The 15170-nt window shown below is 42.6% G+C and overlaps 1 protein-coding gene across 1 annotated transcript in view; it reads left to right on the top strand.

Moving 5' to 3' along the window:
* Positions 1 to 15170, top strand: part of Pacrg (parkin coregulated) — a 546372-nt gene that overhangs the window by 165427 nt on the left and 365775 nt on the right. The gene's annotated exons all lie outside the window — the stretch shown is intronic.

Below are 15170 nucleotides of genomic sequence, written 5' to 3'. Positions count from 1 at the left end.
CTGCTGACATTTGGGGCTAACTAAATTCTTGCCTACCCCAATGTCCTGAAATGTACTTCCTATATTTTCATCTAGGAATTTCGGAGTTTCAGATTTTAAATTAAGGTCATTGATCCATTTTGAATTCATTTTTGTACAAGATGAAAGCTGTGAATCTAAGGTGGAAATCTAGTTTCATCGACACCCCATTTATTGAGTAGGATCTTCTTCCAATCTGTGTTTTTGCCTCTTCTATAAAACCTTCTATGTGCATAGCTTTGTTTATTTCTGGGTCCTCATCTACCGATCTGTTTTAATGTCAGCACCAAGTTGTCTTCATCACTATGGCTCCATAGCACAATCTGAGATCAGGCATTACACCTCCAGTTGTGTCCTTGTTCTGCAGGATTGCCTTGGCTCTTTGTGGTCTTCTATAGTTCCTTATGAATTCTTGGATTGTTTTTCTAGTTCTGTGAAGTTGACATTGGAATTTTGATAGGTATTGCATTAAATCTGTAGATTAATTTTGGTAGCATATCCGTTTTAAGAATATTGATTCTGCCAGTCCAGGAGCACAAAAGCTCTTTCCAACATCTAGTATCTTCTTTGATTTTCTTCTTTTGGCGACTTCAAGCTTTCCTTGTAGAACTGTGTGTCCTCTCCATTATGTATATTCCTATGTCCTTAGTGCTTTTGCTATTTTGAATGAGCTATTTTCTTAGTTTCCTAGCTTCTTTCCCTAAGAGCACATTAGAATTAAGAAGGCGGCTTTTTTATATTGATTTGTATCCTGAACTTTAGGTGTTTATTAGATGTACGAGCTTTCTAGTAAATTATATAGTCTTTACAGTATGGGATGATGTCATCTGCAAATAATGATAGCTTGGCCTCTTTCTCTCTTATTTTTAGTCCTTTATGTCTTTCTCTTGTCTTACTGCCGTAGCTCAGACTTCGAGCACTATATTGAGTAAGGGAGGGGAGTGTGGGCCGTCCTTGACTTGTTCCTGATTGAGGGGAAATCCTCTCAGTGTATCTCCATTTAACATAATCTTGGCTCTGGCTTGTTGTATACAGCCTTAATTCTTTTGAGGAATGTTCTATCTATTCCTAACCTTTCCAAAACTTTTATCATGAAGGCATATTGAACTTTGTCAAATGCCTTCTTGGCATCAATCAAGATGATTGATGAAGATGAAACCACATGGTTGCTCTCCTTTACTGTGTTTATATGGTGTATTACATTTATTGATCTATGTATGTTGAACAAACTTTACCTTTCTGGAGTTGAAGCCCCCTTGGTTATAATGTATGATCTTCTTAAAATGTTCTTGAATTTGGTTTATAAGTCTTTTGTTGAAAGACTTTGCATTCTGTGTTCATCAAAGAAATTTGTAATTTTCTTTTTATCTTGTGTCTTTGCCTCTTACTTGGTTTCAGAATAAGACTGGCTTTATAGAATGAATTGAGCAACGTTCCTTAACTTTCTGTCTTGTGGTACAAGTTAAGAAGTATTTGATGTGAGATCTTCCTTGAAAGTTTGATAGCATTCAGTGGTAAAGCCAGTGGGTCCTGGGCTTCTGTTTGAACGGAGCTTTTAGATCACAGCTTCTTTCTCATACTTGTAAATATTGAAGCAGATTTTTTTATATCTTCTGGTTTTAATTTTGGTATATGGCACACGTTTAGAAATTCTTCTACGGTTTCTAGCTTTTTAGAGTATAGATTTGCAAAGTAATCTCTAATAATGTTCTGCATTTCATTGGAGTCTGTTGTAACGACACTCTTTTGATCTCTAATTTTTATTTGTGTCTCTGTCTTTTTGTCAGATTGTCCACAGGTTTGCCAATCTTCTTTACTTTTTTCAAAGAACCAACTCTGGTTAATTTTGGTGTATTGTTCTTTTAGTCTCTATTTCATTAATGTCTTTCTTAATCTTTATTATTTCTTGTTGTCTGGTGGGATTGAGATTGGTTGGTGATAGTTTTTCAAAAGCCCTGAGGTGCATCATTAGGTTATTTATTTGTTGTCTCTCAGAATTTTCAGTGCAAGTTTTATCACTGTAAACTCCTTTTAGGATTGCCTTAGTGGCCTCTCAGAGGTTCTGATAGGCTGTGTTCTCATTATCAATTGTCACTAGGAATTTTTTTCATTTCATGTTTCATTTCTTGAACAACACATTGTTTATTCAAAAGTGCATTGTTTAGTCACCAAGTATTTTGGATTTCTCTCATTAATTTCTACTTTTATTTCATTGTGATCTGATAATACAGAAGGAATTATCTTTTTTTGTATTTATCTGGACTTGCCTCATGTCCTTTGAAATAATTGCTTTAAAAGATTGATTTTTGCTGAAAAAAGTGTGTGTTCCCTATCTGCTGGGTGGAGCACTCTATTATACAGTCAAGTCATGTTTATCTATCGTCTATTTTAGTGCTAATATTTATGATTTTAATTTAAAAGATTTATCTAAAATCAAAATGAGGTGTTAAAGTACCTCGCTATTATTATATCAGGACCTACATGGCCTTTTATGTCTTAATGTTTGTTTCATAAAAACTGTGGCTTCAGTATCTGGCGCATAGATTTTTACTGTTGTTCCATCTTTTGACATACTGTTCCCTTCATTCATGTGCAGTGTCCTTTTTGATCTTTCCTAACTAGTTTGGTGTGAAGTTTACTTTATGGATATAAGGCTAGCTATGTTTGGTAGACTGCTTTGAGTCCTTTAATGTCAGCTTTTTGTTTGTTTGTTTGTTTAATGTATCTTTGCTGCCTAGGTGTGTTTCTGGGAGACAGCATGCAGTTGGTTCTTGATTTTTAATCCAATCCATTAGCCTGTGTCTTTTTAGTGTTGAGTTGAATTTGTTTGGTATATTCTGTTTTGTTGAATTAAATGTATTTATTCTCCTTCTCCTGTATTAGTGTGCTGAGTTACTGTGTTTAACAAGGGTACTTCATTCCTGGGTCTAGTCTGTTTATCTCTTATTTTTGTACACTCTCATGTAGTCACACAGAGGAGGCAATCTTTCTTCTTTCTTCCTGTGAAGTATTCCATGAAGAATGTTCTGCAGGGGGCAGCTTGATGGTCTTAAATGGCCTGGTTTGTATTTGTCTTGAAATACCCTTATTTCTCCCCTTTGTGTTTTTGACATTCTCACTATGATATGCCAAGAAGAGCTCTTCTTCGGTTATGCAAGTTTGGAGTTCGGTATACCTCTTGTGTTTGGATGTCTACCTCTTTTACTAGGCATAAGAAATTTTCTGCTATGATTTTATTGAATAGTTTCTCTATTCCATTTGATTTTGTCTCTGTTCCTTATTTTACATCATGACTATTCCAAGGTAGCCTCTTGAATGTATCCTACACGTCTTGAAAGTTTCATTCACGCACCTTGATTTTTTTTCCTTGCTTATGTGTGGTTGTATTGCCTTAACGCTGTCCTCTATCCTGAAATTCTTTCTTATACATGGTTTTGTCTGTTAATGACAGTGTCTGTTAGGTTTTCGTTTGATTGATCATCTCCTTCGTCTTAAGTATTTCTTCTCCTTTTCAGTGTGTCAATCTCCTTGCTGAATCTTTCCTTTATTTTGGGGGCTTTTGATTCCAGTTTACCATTTCATTCACTTTGGACATTGTCTTGTCCAGGGCTTGGACAGACCTCCTTAATTCATGCATCCATTTGTCTGACTCTGCTATATGGTGATTAGTTCTTTTGAAAAGTAAAACTCTGAACTCTTTCTCAGTCAATTCAATTATCAATAGTTTTGAAGTTCCTTATGGAAATGGTTGTTTGGGGGTGGGTCACAGGTGGTGGCTGTGTCATATTTTTTGTGGTTCTTTGTCATGTTTTACACATTTTGTGGAGTGGGTTTGTCATTTGTGTTCATTTTTTTTTATGTGTATAAGTGTATGCCTGCATGTATGTGAGTGCACCTGTGTCGTGCAATGTCTGTGGAGGACAGAAGAAGGTGTCAGATCCCCTGGAACTGGAGTTATGGATGGTTGTTAGTCATTATGTGGGTGCTGGAAATGGAACCCAGGTCCTCTGCAAGAGCAGTCAGTGCTCTTAACCACTGAGTCATCTCTTCAGCCCCTGTCTTTCGGTTTTGACATTCCATTTTTCTAAGATAATCTGTATGTTTTATTTTTTGTGATTCTCCCTATAAGGATATCTACATGAGGCTTAGTCTAGGAGACTGGTGGAACTTGATGTTTGCCAATCTTGACTATGTGCCGTCTTGACTATGTGCCAACAGGACCCAGGGTGTGTGTGGGGGTCACGCACCAAATCCCAAGGCAACCAGACAAGATCACTATTTAGTCACTTCCTGGACTCAACAAACTCACTAATGGCAGGACCCACCACCATCTACACATCATGCCACAGGCCTGAAGCAAGATCTGGGACCACAGCAGTATAGACTGCCAACCCTTTAGTGACCAGTAGACCCCACATCCACTCTGTCCTTAAGGGACCACTGGAGCCAAACTCCAGTCTTCCAGGGGTCCCTAGGCATACTGGAACCCAAACTCAGGTTCCACACTGACCTCTGAGCCCATTGGTGCTCCTAGGTCCCTCCAGAGGTAAGGGTCTAGTCCCCTGGACTGAAGGGAGCAGAAAGCCTGCTCCAGCAGTGCTCCAGAAAGCCATATCCTACAGGAGCTGGAGGCCTGCTTGCAGGGGGCTGTCTAGGACCACTGGAACCAGAGGCCTGGTCCAACCATCCTCCCCTGCTACTACCTGAGACAGAGGCCTGCTCCACTGAGCTCTCTGAGGCTGCCTGAGATGAAGGCCTGGTTGCATGTAGCTCACCCACGTTGCTAGAGGTGAAGGCCTAGATGCATCTCTCAGCTGAATTCTGAATAATGTCTTGAATGTAGAACAATATTTTAATGATACACACAGGGGAGATTTCTAAAATGCAGAAAGAAATGAAATGAGCACTTGATTGATTCCAGTGGCTTTGATGAATCCTGTGTGGAGATGGATTTTCCATGAGATGAAGGGCCACTCACTGGTGTGACCCCTTCCTCCACACTTGGAGGCCACAGGCAAGGGAGCCATGTGGTCTCTAAACTTACAAATGGGACCTGTTCTTGCTGTGATCTGTGAATTCTGCTGTCCTTTCTATTCTGACACCCTCCTAGGACTTCTCTCTCCTGTTTATTGGTACTTGGCATTTTGGAGATCTGGCTCAGGGAAACTGAGCTGGAGGTGACAGGTTAGTGTGACCTGTTTGAGGCTCACTTTTCCTGAGGGTGCCAAGTCATGAGGAGTCTAGCCAGTGTCTCTCCATGCAAATACATGCCATGCCTCTGACAGCGGACCAGTGTTGGCAGGAGAGGAGACACAAGATTAGAAATGCAGGTGGTCAGAGGCAAGACTGTGGGAAAGTCTTAGATATGTGAGAATTATAAAATGTATCGGTTATATAGGGAACTCTCAGGAGGAGGATCAATAATGCTGCATACTGCATATTATAAATGTATTCATGTATTGATTTACTTTTGAGTGAATTATACAAAACAAAATTCATTAGAATTCCTTCTTTTCTACAGCAGCTACGGTAGCACTTTAATGAGCAGTCTATGTGTGAAACTGAATTTGTTTTTCCTCTTGAAGAAGTCTAACCATTCCAAACAGCACATGCATCACACCCCAAACCAATCATTACTTGAGAGAAATAGAAAGAAATCAAATATAAATGATGGATTTGCTCTCAGATTGTTTGAGAATTCAATTAAAGAAGAGAAGTGATATATATAAAATTCATTGGGAAAATATTTAAATTTCTTATAACATAACCAATATACAGTTGTCCCCCTGAATTCATAGATGTTGCATTCCAAGACCCCAAGTGGACATCTGAAACTTGTGTGTGGCACAAAGCTCTATATTCGTTCACACATATATATGTGGCAAATTCTTACCTTTCCACTTAAAGAAAACACAGCTTCTTTTTGAGATGTATGCATTTCCAGCATCATTACCTTGTGTTTTCAGCCCATTTTAAAGCAAACTAACATTTACTTGAAGATAAGCACTGCAGTACCATCACAATTACTTTGATAAATGAGATGAACCAATTGACAAATGGGTGGGTATCATACACAGTGTGGGCGCGCTAGGTGGACGGATGGTTCATATCCTAGACAGCATGGATTTTAGTACACTCTTCAGAACAGACACAACTTAAAACATGTAAGTTATTTACTCCTGGAATGTATGTGGTATTTTCAGATTGTGTTTGACTGCGAGTAACTGGAAACACAGATAAGAAGAACCATGGATAAGTCATGTCCCATAAGACATGGGGGTCATGTCATCTGCTAGGTCATGGATCTGTGCCAACAAGCCACCATGGCAGGAGGCTGCTCAGTAATGAGTGCCATCCTGTCAGAGTTTTTGTCACTGGGCAAGAAAAGTGGACAGACTCTGAAATCCTAGAGCCTGTGGGTGAGAGAATTCAGTTTCTGTGTTAAGGTGCTCTCACTGTGACAAAAATACCCAAGGAAAGCAACTTGTAAGAAGGAAGGTTTATTTTGACTTCCAGTTTCAGGAGCTTCAGCCCATAATCACTTGGCTCCACTGAGTCTGGACCTGCCCTAGTGAGGAAGAGCATCATGACAGAAGGGTACAGTGGGAGAAAGCTGCTGGATTCATGGCAGCCATGAAGGAGAGAAGGGGAGAGGAGAGGGAGAGGGAGAGGGAGAGGGAGAACTGAAGATTAGGGAGAGGGAGAGGGAGAGGGAGAGGAGGGAGAGCCAAGTGCTGGCAGAAAAGATGTTCCCTTCGAGGCACAACCTTAGTGACCTATCTCCCCCAACAAGACTACATCTTAGAAATTGATCCACTCTGAATCCCTTGATAAAGTTGGATGCCTCATAATCTAATCACGTCTCATAACCTTATCATCATAATCTGAGTCATACTCTAATCATATCTCAAGGCACCTCTGACATGATTGTGTGGTGTGTGGAGGACCAAGCTTTCAGCACATGAGTATGGGATGGAGGGCCAATTTCTATCCAAACCACAACAGTTCAGCCCTAAATTGACAATTCCTAGAATACACATTGTGTGTCTCCTAAATTGCAAAGTTGTAATTTTCCAAGGTTTCAATGCTGAAAGAATTTATACCAACAACGCTGAAGAGAGGATGTGCTGTCTTACTGTCTTCTCTAGAAAATGGTATTAGTCACTTTGAATTATCAAGCTATAGATGGATGCCTCAGGTTGCAGTGAACTTGGATTCATCCTGTTTCCCTTCAAGTCTCTTCATTAGATGAGGTACAGTGATGCCAGTTGGCTCAGAGATTTGCTCCTTCACAGGGAAGACTGAAATTATCAAGAAATACGTGTGTAAATGCAAGAGAAGCTGTTGTCCATTCCAAGACTTTCAAACAACTGGTTCGTGTTAGACTCTGGACTCCATCCCAATGATGCCACACTAAGGTGCTGAGAAAGCCTCGAGTTGTGTGTGATGTTCCATTTACTTGAGCTATGTGCCTGTCATAGACGAGTTTCTTCATTTTTACCTTTAGCACCAGTGCGCTGGAAAGGAGTAGGTAGGGCCTAGGGTTTGGTACTATCCCAGAGACTCAGTACAAGCTGCAGAGACAGAACTATGGAACCATGCTTGAATCTACTGCCAGTGCCAAAATGTCTGTGTGAGACAGGGCCCTCAGAACTGCCAGGCTAGGAGAGAGTCCCCTGGGGACTTCGAATAGCTTGTAAGCCTAATATGAAGGAACTCCAGAGGCAGGAGGAGTCTTGAAGCCAGTTCTGTCCCCCGCTCACATCGACACCCACAGAAACTCCCTATCTCTTCACAAGAACAATCCTAAACAGTCTGAAAACCAAGCAAATTTCTGTTCTCAGTACTAATTTTATGATGATAATAAGATCCCTAAAATACAGGTGTAGAGCAGTTAGGGCCTGTCTGCTCATCACCATCTTAGACCCAGCGTTTAACACAGTGTGGAGCTGTGCAGATAATGAAGCACATTCAATAGAGTCTATGTCCTTAGGAGAGAAAAGGGACAGTCAGATGCTGAGGTAGTGTCTGTCTTCACAGTGTGCTGTGACTTGGATATAAAAGGCCCCCACAGTCCCCTGTGTTTGGATACTTGGCCCCCAGATGGTGGTGCTGTTTTAGAGGCTGTGGAGGAAAGCAGGTGGAGCTTAGCTAGAAGGGGGTCACTGGGGTGAGCCTTGAGTTTGCTACCCCAGCCCCACTTCCAATCCCCTTTCTGCTTGCTTCAGATGTGGGAAACCAGCCTCAGGCTTTAGCGGTCACAGCTTACAGGCCACGTCTGCTGCCATGCCCTCCTCACGTGACAGGCTGCTTCCTCAAATCCTGGACCTTCTCCCTTGTGTTGTTTCTTGTCAAGCATCTGATCACAGCAATGAGGAGGTAACTAATGCAGACTAGAGCATTCTGTGTGAGGATGTCTTTTGTTTACTAGAATGCACCCAGGGCTGATTCCCGGCGTGGTGAAGCGGTTCAGCAGAGAACGGGCCGAGGCTAGACGCACTCTGCCATATAGAAGAAGGGCTGCTGTGGCCGCCCTGGTATGTTCTGCCGCTGGCCTGCCTGGTCTCTGTGAGTGTGTGATTCCCAGCAAATTTCCTAATGCTGTGGTGTTTCTTCACCTACAAATGGAGTCATTACAGAAGCTCCTCACAGACATTTAGATTAAGCTACGTCATTCATCTATGTTATTTTCAGAAGGTTGGCAGTCATCAGACACACAAAAATATTAGTTATTCTTATTACCGTTATTAGTAGCAGCAGCAGCAGTAGTAGTGATATGTAAAATAATTTTGAACTAAAAATCTGGACATAGCATTTTGTTAGGTTTAAGAGATACCAAATTATTGCCAAATTCACCCAACCTTGATAAAACTATTAAAGGAAATAGAAATTTGTATAACATCCAGATTTCAATGTCTAAATGTATTATTTAGTTAGACTTCAAATAAAATTTGAAATTCTGAACCCAAAGGCAGTGTATTTACATTTCACCAGGTGTTAAGTATAAGTGTTGAATTCCTGGGGTGACCATCTCTGGGGCAAATGAGCACCTCAGTGATATCCAAAGGAAGGCCCAAGCCAGCAGTATTTGTAAATGGTGTCTCCACAGTCATCAGACTATAACAACCCAGTTATATGTTGAGAATTAGAGGTGATCTGCTGGTAATAGCCAGGTGATTGTGCCAGGTAAGGAATAGCCCGTTACAGAGTGCTAAAGTGAGGTCCTGTTGGGTAACGTGGAGAGGGGAGGGAGGACCAGTGTAAATGAGGCTTTGGCACAGAAAGCAGCAAAGGAGAGGACGCGGTTTGCAGTGGCTCATCAAGTAACTTGTCTCCAGGACTTCTGTGGACTGCGACATCAGTACCAGCAAGGGGCTTGGTGAAAATGTGTCGTCCTAGCCCTGCACCTGACTCTGCATTTTAACAAGCTCCGTTGCTGTCTCTGTGCTTGTTAGCATTAGGAAGTTGCCCTGTAACTTTTCCTAGGAAGAGGCGAACAAACATCTATTCATGCCAGACAGGGCACTGGCAGTAGACCCAGCTCTGGCTTGTGAGGCAGTGAGCTACTTGGGGCTTCTTACAGCAGCATGGGTGAAAGGTTATTTACAGCAGCATGGATGACTCAAAGATGCAGCCCGCTCCGGAGTGGAGGATGACTCACAGCTGTATCCTTGGAGCTCCTGCCCTGTCCAACTTACGGGAAGCTTGGCTGGCTGAACAGTCTCCTCACCCAGCGTTTGTTACCATGGAGAAGGCACTTTTGAATCTTATGTCAGGAGCATTGTACCTTTTATTTACTTCTTGAACCCGGTAAGTTTCATTGACTTCCCTAAGCGTCATGAGTCTCCTTCCTCCGTTAAGGGGAAATGCTTCAGTTTGCAGAGCTGCACAGCAGGGTCCTTGACAGAAACCATCCTGTGTTCTAACTCAGCTTTGCCTCAGGCAGGCCTTCCCTGGAAAGTAGGCCTTCCTCCCCGTCAAGTCTATGCCAAGAGCTTCAGAAGAAGACAGGACACAGATGAAATGGCCAGACCAGCACGGCAAGAAGCTGTGCGATCTAAAGTCCAGAACACTCAAATTGGAAAAGCTGGTTGGAGTAGAGAAGAGTAAAAAGTGGGTGCTTCCCTTTTATTGAAGTGTTTGCTTTCGTTCCCCTTTCTTTATAGATAAGGAATCTGCATCTAGGAGAGGCCAAGTGGGTTGTTCATGGCTAGAGCGCAAGGAAGCATGAGACCAGGGTCCTAGCTTTGTAGGTGTGCACCTCACCTAACCAGCAGGATGCAGAAGGTGGGGCAGGACAGAAGGCCATGGGAAGGCCAGGAAGGATGTTCCGTCGGGGAGGACCAGGGAGACTCAGTGCAGTGTAGTCAGAACATGTTAAGATGCCACTGAGAACTGACATTCTGTTACCCAGGATGCACGAATAAATGACCCCACACACACATCCCACACACACATCCCACGTACACCCTCACACACATATACATCACTCATCATACGCTGGCAAAGAATGCCTCTGCTGATGGAGCCTGGTGTCCCTCTCCTTGAGACATCTGTGACACACCATCACTTCTTGCACCAAACTTCCTAGATCCCAATCCCTACCTTACCCTTATTTGCTCACTCTGTCCCTCCTAAATAACTTACCTGTGTCAGGGAGATGGTAACATGAAAGACTCTCCATCGTACTTTGATGAGCTTATGCTCAGTAGGCGTACAGATGCTCTGAATGGTTTTATACTAATACTCCTCCATGTGTGGTGGGAGCATCAAAACCATCCCGTCTCTCTCTCTGGCCTCTGCTCCGTCCTCACTGCTTGGCTGGCTCCGTGGCCCCGAGTGACCACTCTAAGCCTGGCATCTCATCCATCGTTGTCACTCTCCAGGTGCCACACATACCAGCTTTCTCATTGTCCCTCCAGGACGCCAAGCTCCGGGCTGACTCACGGACTTTTTCTGTATGTCTGGCTCGTCTTCATTCTTGTTTGCCCCAGATGGCCCTTCTTCTGAGAGCCCATTCCCAAATGCGTTATTTCTTTTGATTATCCTCTCTTATCCCCTTGGCTTTTGTTGATGTAAATGATTAACCGGGAGATGAGATGATCTAATGCATTTGCTCCTTTTTTACCTTCGGAATGAGAACCCTTAAGACATGCGCTGAATAGCTGTCTTATCGGCGTCAGTATCTCTCATGATTAGAACATGGGTGTGGTGTTTATTATAGGCTCATTAACATTTAGTAGTGAAATTAATATACTAATGAGTACGCAAGACCCAGATATGATACACAAATTATTTTAACCTGGCATGGAGAAGACCAGAAGAGAGATGAGTTCTGTCCCCTGATAGCTAAAGAACGGCAGTGAAGAGTCAGGGTTTTTACCTGATGCTGGATCTCAGTAGATACAATAGAATAAAAGCCAGAACTCCTCACAGAAGCACATTCTACCCGTAAGCACATTCCAAAGTTGTCACACCCTCTTTGGGAATTTGTTGTCACTGACCTGTTCATAACCAGACAGGAGCTTTGGGGAAGAAGGAACAGCTTTGAAGGTTCCACTCAGTCATGGTTATCTTGCGAAGTTGTGGTGGTTTTCTTTAAGGTGATTTACTCTGAGATGATGACTAGAGTACGATGGGGCTGATGAGTACGTGGACCAGGCTCTTCCGTTGCATCCTGATACTCTTTAGCAACGAGTAGATTGAACACTTACATTTTGTCAGATTTTAAAGTGAGGTGGAAAGATGGCTCACAGCACTGTACTCAGGCATATGGGTCTGAAGGTACCCAGTGAGTCTTAAAGGGCATGTTCTAGAACACCATGGGAGTATGGGAAATAAACAGTTTTATTCCTTCCTAACTTCAGTGTAATTTTTATGTCAGTTTGGATTGCTTAACACTGTCCCACGCTTTATCCATTAGATTCCAATTCAAATAACATTTCCTTCAATCCTCTCCCTATGCTTAAAGATGTGTCTCCACTGAGGATGCTTCAAAGAATACACTGAAGTCTTGGAAGGTAACTCTTGGAGAGCACACCTTAAAATTCTTTTGACAATGGCAAGAACCCTAAAATGCCTCGAATTCCTTCTGAGGTGATTACCTGTGGATGTGTTCGCTGGGGGTGTTTTAAGGATGTTCACAGATCTCCTGCCTTAATGCATGGGATGGGCTTGTGTTCATAGGCACCACAGATTTTTCTTAACAGCTTTCGTTTTGATGAGACATTCCTTACGCACTGAATATCTAAACATTTAAGTGTTCATGATTGCAGTGAACGTTATTTCTGACATTTTCAAAGACTTTTTATTAGCATTTTGGCAATTATATATTTCCTGTATGTGTGTGTGATCAAAGTATAGAAAGGACATGTATGTAATTGTAGCCTTGTAGTCGCAAGAAAATGGCTATAGGTATGAAGCAATCAATTCTGACAATTCCAACAGTAACTTGAATGGTTTGTAAACCTTTTCATGTTTCTTAAAAATATTTTATTTACTTATTTATTTAAAAATATTTATTGACATTGCCTGCATGTATGTGAGCACACCAGTGCTGTGCGATGCTCGCAGAGGTCAGAAGAAGGTGTCATCAGATCCCTGGGAACTGGTTGTTAGCTACCATGTGGGTGCTGGGAATCGAACCTGGGTCCTCTGCAAGAGCAGCCAATGCTCTTAACTGCTGAGCCACCTCTCCAGCCCAGTAAACCTCTTCATGTTTCTTGTAAAAAGTATGTAAAAAGTATGAATGACTGCAGAAATCCTACAGATGCACTGGGCACATAGCATTCCGCATTTAATTTTTTTATACTTTAAGAAAATGATTTTCATGGCTAGTTCTAATTTATCATTTTGTAGCTGTGCCCAGTGAACTGACAGATAATTACCCTATTCTTAAGATATCCAGGACTTGCTATTCTGAAAATATATCAAAAGGAAAACAAAACAAGCTGTGTACAGAGTATGCAAGCTCATCCTCAGTGTGAGGGTCCTGGGTAGAAACAGCGTCTGCACAGTAAGGGTAAAACGTAGTTTGACTCTCCTCGAGTTTTCAAATCAATATTCTGGATAAAAATAATCTTATAGTTTCCTATTTGGTCAAATTATTTTCTTCTGAATCTCTGAAAATGGACGTAGTTTTGGTTGGAATGACTCTGTCGAGAACACCTCCTCTAGGCTTTGTTCTTCGATTTGAAAGGCACTTCAACAGCCGTGGTTCAAGGCAAGAAGACAACGCATCAGTCACCCGATCATTTCCACAATTTCTACATTTCTGCACCCCAATAATACGTCTTCATTTTAACCATCACAGCCGGTGGGGTACAGCCTGTGGATTGAACTGTCTAGTCGTCAAACATTCAAAACTGAAATCTTTCATTATTTCTACCTTTTCGTTAAAAGAAAGCTGCGACTTAGCTAGACCCTGATGAAACTAGCCTTGGATCAATGTGAGTCTTCTGCAGAGCCATGGTTTGTTGTCGGGCGCTAGGTGGAGGATATTAGAATCAGGTCCCTATGTAAATGAGAACTGTCGCACTGTGTTCGAGAAGCTGAAGGGGAATGGGGACTGTTGGGTGTGCTTTTTCTCCAGGGGAAGGAAGCAGTACTATATTAATAAGCTAATTTCAACTGCTTACTATTAGGAAATGGGTTCATGCCTCTTGCTTGCATACCTGCCTGCCGCAGTTCACTTAGGAAGCTGCATACTCCATTTCCTGTTAATGTGGTGGGTTATCACCCAGAGGCTGTGCTCAGCCTGCCTCAGGGGAACAGAATTGAAACGATATACATAAACGGAAGATTCACTTCCAGGAATGTGAGGGCTGGTAAGTCCAGAACCCACAAGCAGGCCAACTGACCGGAAATACAGGTAAGAGTCCATGCTACACTGAGGAGCCTGAATCCAGCAGGCAGGCAGGCTGGAGGCTTGGGAAGGTTTCTGTGTTTCAGTCTTGATGTAGTACTCCTTCACAAACCTCAGTTTCCCATCTCAAGGACTGAATTGATCAGGTAGACCCAACCACATATGCAAAGTCATCATAAAGGGTAGACCCAACCACATATGCAAAGTCAACATAAAGTTGCCTGATTAAAGATACTAATCACATCTACAAAATACATTCATAGAAACATCTAGATGAGTGTGATGCCAAATAGGTGGGCATCATGGCCCAGCAACACTGACAAATGAAATTGGGCATCATAGCACTGAGCCTCCCAGGCCAGCCATAGCCTTCTGAGAGACTCGAGCCAGCCGGGGAACTTTCCTTTCCCAAACCTTAGCTGCCAGTCCTACCCTGTGCCCGAGCTTTGGATCAGGTTGGGGAGTGGGGCTCACCATCTAGCCGACCGAAGGGCTAGAGAATGCAGACCTGGGCAAGGAGAGGCAAAGGGACAGGATGGAGAGCCCAGAGGCCACCTGGCCCCTGAAGTCTGGTGCTGCTGGCACCCATGTGGCCCTGGCATTCCCTCTTTGACTTGGGGAGCTGAGAATCATAACAAATGAAGGAGCAGTTTTCACTAATGCTTAAGGTCGTGATGGAGCACAGGTGTTGGGTATGTTCTGCAATCTACTTAGTCATTTTCCATTAGGTTTAGTGCCTGGGTTTTGACTTTCATAGAAATGCTAAGTGTTGAGATAACAGCAGTGAGGGGAAAAGACACCGTCTGAGCTGTTGGGCAACACCAGCCATCCAGTGAGTGACAGTGAACTAGAGGAAGGCCTTGTGGTGGGGGAGCAACGCAGGAGAGGCTTCCCACCTTTTTAAAAATTTTTATTTTATTTATTATTTTTATTTTATGTGTTTATTGCCTGCATGTAGGTAAGCGATAGAAATGCTAAGTGTTGAGATAACAGCAGTGAGGGGAAAAGACACCGTCTGAGCTGTTGGGCAACACCAGCCATCCAGTGAGTGACAGTGAACTAGAGGAAGGCCTTGTGGTGGGGGAGCAACGCAGGAGAGGCTTCCCACCTTTTTAAAAATTTTTATTTTATTTATTATTTTTATTTTATGTGTTTATTGCCTGCATGTAGGTAAGCGAACCCATGTCATGCAATGCCCGCAGAGGACAGAAGAGGCCGTCGGATCCCCTGGAACTGGAGTCACGAACAGCTGTTAGTTGCCATGTGGGTGCTCGGGTTCGAATCCGGG

Source organism: Nannospalax galili, unplaced genomic scaffold, assembly GCF_000622305.1.
Source record: "Nannospalax galili isolate Female #2095 unplaced genomic scaffold, S.galili_v1.0 scaffold372, whole genome shotgun sequence".
NCBI lineage: Eukaryota > Metazoa > Chordata > Mammalia > Rodentia > Spalacidae > Nannospalax > Nannospalax galili.
Note: the sequence above shows the minus strand (reverse complement) of the source record. Positions and strands in the feature narration are given on the sequence as shown.